The sequence below is a fragment of the Acomys minous genome (assembly GCF_964271855.1).
Source record: "Acomys minous genome assembly, chromosome: 1".
In the NCBI taxonomy this organism is placed as follows: domain Eukaryota; kingdom Metazoa; phylum Chordata; class Mammalia; order Rodentia; family Muridae; genus Acomys; species Acomys minous.
Window position 1 is genome coordinate 67,747,548 of NC_140483.1, and position 6,979 is coordinate 67,754,526.

The following is a 6,979-nucleotide window of genomic DNA, read 5'->3' on the forward strand; positions in this document are numbered from 1 at the left end:
TCCTTCACCTCCACAGACTCATCACAGGAAGCCCTTTAGGGATGAGGGAACGGAACATCAGAGATGTCCATTAGTCTGACTTGGAGGACACGGCTGATAATAGAGGGCAGAGTCTAGGACGTGGATGTGCCTGATTCTGAATGGGGCAGCCAAGCGCATTAGTGATGCCTTCCTGGTCCAGGACTGGGAGGTCAGTGCATACATCTCTAAAACAATGAGGGGGCGGGGCGAGGGCGGAGAGAGATAAGAATCTGATCATGCAAGGAACACTTGCATATTAGCAAGTATCCCCAAGTTTCCCCAGGTCACCCACAAGCTAACACACCCCTCCTCACTTTCCTGATTGCTCAATACTAAATCATTTTGTAAACCTAAGATATGTATTGAGAAAGTCCGAGCTTTTTTTCAATTCTCTCCAACAACATGAATCCCTACCCCCCCTTTTTTTTTAAGGTGATGATTTTCAGACTCTGAGGGAGTTCTATTCAAAACCACTTCCCCATATTTTCTTTATTACTAAGGGTAAATTTACATTTGGAGCAAGTTCAAATCCCATAGCAAATCTATATCCAACTCCTTATGTTCCTGTGATGCGAGCTATGTCCATCACATCATCTGGTTTTTACGTATACTATTGGGGGAAGTTAACTATTGGATCATGTGTGCGCTCTGTCTGCTATCAAGTAAAAGCTTTGCAGAGATTCATATATAATTGGAAAGGAACGGAAACCCCCACTTCTGTCAGTCTTTTATAAAGACAGAGCTGGGGAGATGGCTCAATTGGCAAAGCGATTGCGGTGTCGACAGGAGAACCTGAGTCTGATCCACAGAACCCACGTGACATGCCAGACACAGTGATAGCTTGCCCACAACCCAGTGCAGGGGAGGCGGAGACAGGAGAGTGCCCCCTGGGCTTTTTTGACCTGCCAGTCTAGCCAGTTGGTGAGCTCCAAGTTGAGGGAGAGATGCTGTCTCAAAATACAGGGTGAAGGGTGATTGAGAGACACCCTACATTGAACTCAGGCCTCCACACAGTGTGCATGTGTGTGCACACACTCACATACATGGATAATGTCCATGTATAGTCCACTATGAGTCTAGGTTCAGAGATGAGAGACAGGAATACTTTGCAGACCCCATGCTGTGAATCACTTTTTAATGGCTGTGTACCGAGAGCCAAGCAGGTCAATTTGGTATGCTTTTTTGACCTTAAACTGCATGGGCGTTTTGTTTGTTTGTTTTGTTTTGTTTTGTTTTTGGTAAGTACAGCTAATGTGGCCTCTGTACTCTTGGTCTCCGCTATGGCCTCCCAGTTTACAATGGATAAGTTTCCTGTCATCTTCTCAGAGACTTCCTGCTAGAGTTTGCTTGCTCAGCCATGGTGACCTAGTTTCCTTTGAGTTTTGTTTATTCTCTTTGTTGGGAGATGATCCATCTCAGGCCTCCCAAGGACCACGTGACCTTGTTTATTGATTTCAGTTACCAGTGCTTCCTAAGATAATCATCTGAAAACATCTGAGTTATGACACAAAGGTTAATGCCCTCGCCACACCTTTTTTTTTTTTTAAAGAACCTTGGTGATTCAGACCTGCCCTGCTTTCTAACCCTTGTCCTCAAATACATCGTTTTTAGGGTCTTTTTTCCCGCTGTGGCCAGTATTGATCTTAGTAATAATCAGCGACTGGAACCACATGACTATGAGATTCAGTTGCGTTTGCATGCTTGTGACCAGATCATTTTATGAGTACACCTGCCATTTTTGTTGTGTTTCTTGGACTGGAGAGATGGCTCAGAGGTTAAGAACACTGACAGTTCTCCCAGAGGACTCTGGTTCAATTCTCAGCACCAGCATGGCAGCTCGTAACAGTATGTAACTCCAAGACCTGACACTCTCATATAGTTATATATGCAGGCATAAAACAATTTACATAAAATAAAAATTAAAGTTCTACTTCACTGTTTATTAGAATGTGATCCAATTTGCTACTAGCTCAAACGAGACTAATGTCCATAACTGTAGAAAAATCTGGTGACTTTATATGCTTATCAAAGACTCATTCAAGACCATGGGTTTCTGTAGGCTTTGAACTTTTTCAAACCTACTTTATTTGGGGTTCTTTAATGCCTAATACCTTCCTTTCAACCCACCTACCCTAGATAGGAGATAAAAAAGGTTAACAGGAACAGAAGAAGTAGAACTTTCTAGATTCCATCCCTGGAGTGATTCCACTGGTGTAGTCACCAGGATGCCAATAGACCAGTTAAACAGCAAACCAGCAATTCAGCGAAGGTGACTGCAACCTCAGCTGCTGGAACCTGGAGCCTTGAAGCAGTCACTGGAGCGTTTCTCTCCAGGACCATCTTGAAATGAAGTAATGAACAACCAAGACCAAAAGCTCCACCTCTTGTTTTGTGCTCATGTACACACACACACACACACACACACACACACACACACACACACACATCCTCTCAGACTCCACGCTAGGATGCTTATCAGTTGGCAAAGACCATGCCCTCAAGAGGCGGTTCCTCTTCCAGTGGACAAACATCACCTGTTCTCTCACAAGTCTGTTTTCGGCAGAAAAACACCACATACCCTCATACAAGCCTGTTTCACATCTCACATTTGGGATCAAAACAAAACCATGTTTCCATCCACTATGGGTTTCCTTGCTAGAAAATCAGCTCACATTTGTAACTCCTTAGTCAGGGAACTTTGGTAGATTTTTATCATCAAGTTAGGACAGTGTTAGAAACACACATGGACCATGGGTAAAGCTTTGTCTACGGACACATTGAGGATTATCTTTTAGCTCCTTGGAATCTGTCATACAGTAGAAGAACATTTCCTCATAGGAGGAGGAGGGGATGGAGAGGGCCATCAGACCTCAGTGGAGCTCTCAGCTAACCTTTTTCCCCCTCCCTTCCAGCTGGATGACATCTGTCCTAGCTTTACATTGTCTCTTGGTTTTAGGAAGTACCAGAGGTTACAGAAGATAGGAGTTAGCTGAAGTAGAGCTTTCCATTTAAGCAGGTATAGGGCAGTCAACATCCAAGCTGAGGTGAGACTTCAGGGATGTGACTGCTTTGAAGTCACTCATGCCAATAAGTAACCCTTCATCTGTGCTCCTGTAAGTAAGCCCAATAAACTCACTGGTTTATCAAATCAGACTCTGGTAGAAGCATAGTTTGGTCTGTCATTGGTGCCCTATCCTATGGTGGGAGGTGCAGAGGTTTGTTTACATCTCCCCAGGAAAGGTAACACAATAGACTTGGGGGGCAGGGGTCAAGAACAAAACATTCCAGGGGTTGCAGAGATGGCTTAGTGGTTAAGAGAATATCCACATCAGAAACTACACACACACACACACACACACACACACACACACACACACACACACACACACACGGTATACACCCTGTTGCAGGAACACACATGGACACACTGTTGCAAGATGTTTGACCACACTGTGAATGCCAAGATTGTGTTATTTGCTGGAAAAATCTATTTCTAGTTGTGGTGTGGTTCAGCTCTAGCACAGATCTTTAATCTAAGAGCTTTGTGTTTGAATACTATAAGCAGGATTAAATAAAGTTAACCCTAGGTCAAGAGGTGGAACAAGCAACCGGCTGACAGAGTGAACGCAGGAAAAAAAAATCATAGAGGTCAGGAGGACAGATGGGAAGGAGAAGGGAGGAACATTGAGAGAGAGTGCTCCTTTTTCCTTCTAGGACCTCAGCTGGGGAGGAAGGTGAGCTGGGTGCTTTCTCTGCCTCTCTGAGCTGGCAGGCCTTCACCCCAGCATCTGGCTCCTGAGTCTTTACTGGTAAAATTGAAAGTTTGAGATTTTGTTCAAAACAACAACACATTAAAAACAAACAAAATAATCTAAAGGAAAATCGTCCAAATGGGCCCAGTTTGTAGGCATGTTAGGCCCAAACAATCTAAGACTAATTTTGCAGAAAATTAAAAGACAGGAAGTTTGGGTGGTACCAAAGTGGAGCTAGTTGAGATGCAAATCTGGGCTTGAGATTCTATTCTCAACAAACATTTATTTTCAGAGGACTGTGAGAAGGAACAGAGTGCCAGAGTACTGAGGGGGGGGGGGAGGTGTAGTAGAACATAAGAAAGGAAAAAAAAAGGGGTTACCGAGGACGGTGAAACGGTAGAGAGCAGGGCTAGCCAGACAGGAGGGTGGGAGGCAAAGCCCCAAAATAGAAAATGCTGTAACAAAACCTGATATTTTGTACTTTAAAAAATGGGGCCACATGCTTATCATCTCACCTGCATCTTTTATGCCCGCCCCCTTGTGGGGTGTGTGTGTGTGTGTGTGTGTGTGTGTGTGTGTGTGTGTGTGTGTGTGTGTGTGATATATTATATCAGGTATCTTCCATAGTCACTCTGTGTTTGGAGACAGGGCCTTTCACTGAGCCCAGAGCTCACCAATTTGGCTAGACTGGCTGGCCAGCAAGTCCCAGGAAAGCTGTCTGTCTCTGTCTTCCCAGCACTGGGATTAGAGAAGTGTGTAGGTCTGTCCAGCTTTTTATGTGTGTACCGGGGAACACACTCAAGTACGCAGGCTTGTGTGGTAAAGCATTTCCCCTGCTGAGTCATTTCACTAGCTTTTTTTTTTTTTTTACACTTTTTAAGTAGCTGACAGATTGTAGTGTAAACAGGCTCAGTTTAAAAATGCAACTTAATTATTTAAAGTTCCCCAAGGTATATTTATTTGGAAATACAGAAACACAGTCAACTATTTGTTGTGTAAATGCTCTGAAAGTTGGAAAAAGGCAAATATTCTATGGGTCCAACTGTGGAATGCCTGTACAGGTCAGGCCTCCCTGCCTAAGGAATAGTGCTGCCTGCAGTGGAGTGGTTCTTCCTAAGTCAATTAATTAAGATAATCCCCCGGCAGATGGGCCTCACATGAAAACTCAGTATTGTCCACCTCTCATTGAGGCTGTCTTCTCTGGTGATTCTAAGTTGGGTCAAGTTGTCAGCTAAAGCTAAGCATCAACCTTATGGGAGTGTTTCCTCAAAGTGCTGTGGTGCGCTGGATGAGAAAGGCTCCATTGGCTCACATATTTGAACACTTCGTCCTCGGGCGGTGGAATTGTTTGAGAAGAATAAGGGGTGCGTGGCCTTCTTGGAGGAAGTGTGCCACTGGGAGTGGCCCTTGAAGTTTGAAAAGACTCATGTTATTTAGTCAGCTCTTTCTGCCTCCTCCTTGTGGATCGGGGTGTAAGATCCCAGCTGCTTCTGCCTTGACTTTGTTCTGCCATTATGACTCCACTCCTCTGAAATCATAAGCTCAATTAAACCCTTCCTTTTCAGAATCGTCATGGTCATGGTGTTTTGTCATAGCAGTAGAAAAGTAATGAAGACAGTGAGAGGCCGTTGTAGCTTTTGGGTGGGCAGGACTATAGTCTCAGTATTCCATAACATCCTAAGCAAATCTTGAAGTGATGGCATTTGAACAACACAATAGCCTTCATTTATTAGCTTCTCTGGGCCATGGAGAACCAAATTGAACAAGATATTGCCATGTGATTTCTCTCAAAGTTGGCCTCTAGCCAGGCCAGGCATTTGCCTATATTTCCATCACTCAGAGGGCTGAGGCAGGGGGATTTTAAGTTTAAGGCCAGGCTGGGTAACCTAGCAAGATCTTCTCAAAAGAACAATGAACCAAATAAGGAAAAGAAGTGTGATTGTCAGATTTTTTAAAAAAGGGAGTGTAAATTGTCATGTGTTCTAAATAAGGAGCAAATAATAGTTGGGTAGACTATATAAACAAGGGTTTAATAGTGGGGCTGGTGAGAGAGCACACCACCACAAGCACTGTGTATTAAAAAGCTTTTATTTAAGAAGAATCTAGACAATACCTGATAGTTCAATATTTATATTATACAACATCATGAAAATGTCTCTCACATTGCTATGAGTTTAAGTTTATATGTGCTTGTTGAAGTGCTCTGAAAAGCTTTCCATATGTTTATGAGCTTAAGCCTAAGAATTTTCTGTCTAAATTTAAAATTGGAACACTGTAACTACAATAGACTTAAGTAATACTATGATCAAAATAGCCTAAATCAAAACTATAAAAGTCATTCATGTAAAAACACTAGAGGACAGTGGCGGGCCACTTCTGTTGTATCTCTGAATGCCTTGTGTAGCATTCTTCAATATTCAGTCATTGTTTAAAACTGGCTAGTATTCTATGGCTATTTATCATCTAGTAAATCTGCAGTGTTTCCAGGATCAGCCTGGAAAGTATTACAATGCATCATGGGTGATCATGAGTTGACTATGTTCAATATCACTGCAGATAGATAATAAGCTTATAACATATTCCAGTATTACAAGGACAGGAGTTTCCCCTTCTCTATCCTTAATATATTTTCTCTAAAAAAATTCATATGTAGGGGGCTGGAGAGATGGCTCAGAGGTTAAGAGCGCTGACTGCTCTTCCAGAGGTTCTGAGTTCAATTCCCGGATAGCACATGGTGGCTCACAACCGTCAATATGATCTGATGCCCTCTTCTGGCCTGCAGATGTACATGCAGGCAGAGCATTGCATACATAATAAATAAATAAATCTTTAAAAATAATCATATGTAGCAATGCATATTGTGTAAGTGTGGCTTCAACCTCTCTCTCTCTCTCTTTCTCTCTCTCTTTCTCTCTCTCTCTCCATATGTGTGTGTATGTGTGTGTGTGTGTGTGTGCATGTGTGAGTATGTGTATGTGTGTGTAGGTCAGGAGATATCCTCAAATGTCATTCATTCTCAGGTGCTTTCTACATTGCTGCTTTTTAGGCAGAGTCTCTCATTGGTGTGGAGCTCTGTAATTCAGCTAGGCTGACTGGCCAGCAAGCCCTAGGCACCCACCTGTCTCTACCTTCCCAGAGTTGGGATTATAAGCACATGCTACCGCACCTGGATCTTTACATGGCTTCTGGGGATAGAACTTGGGTCT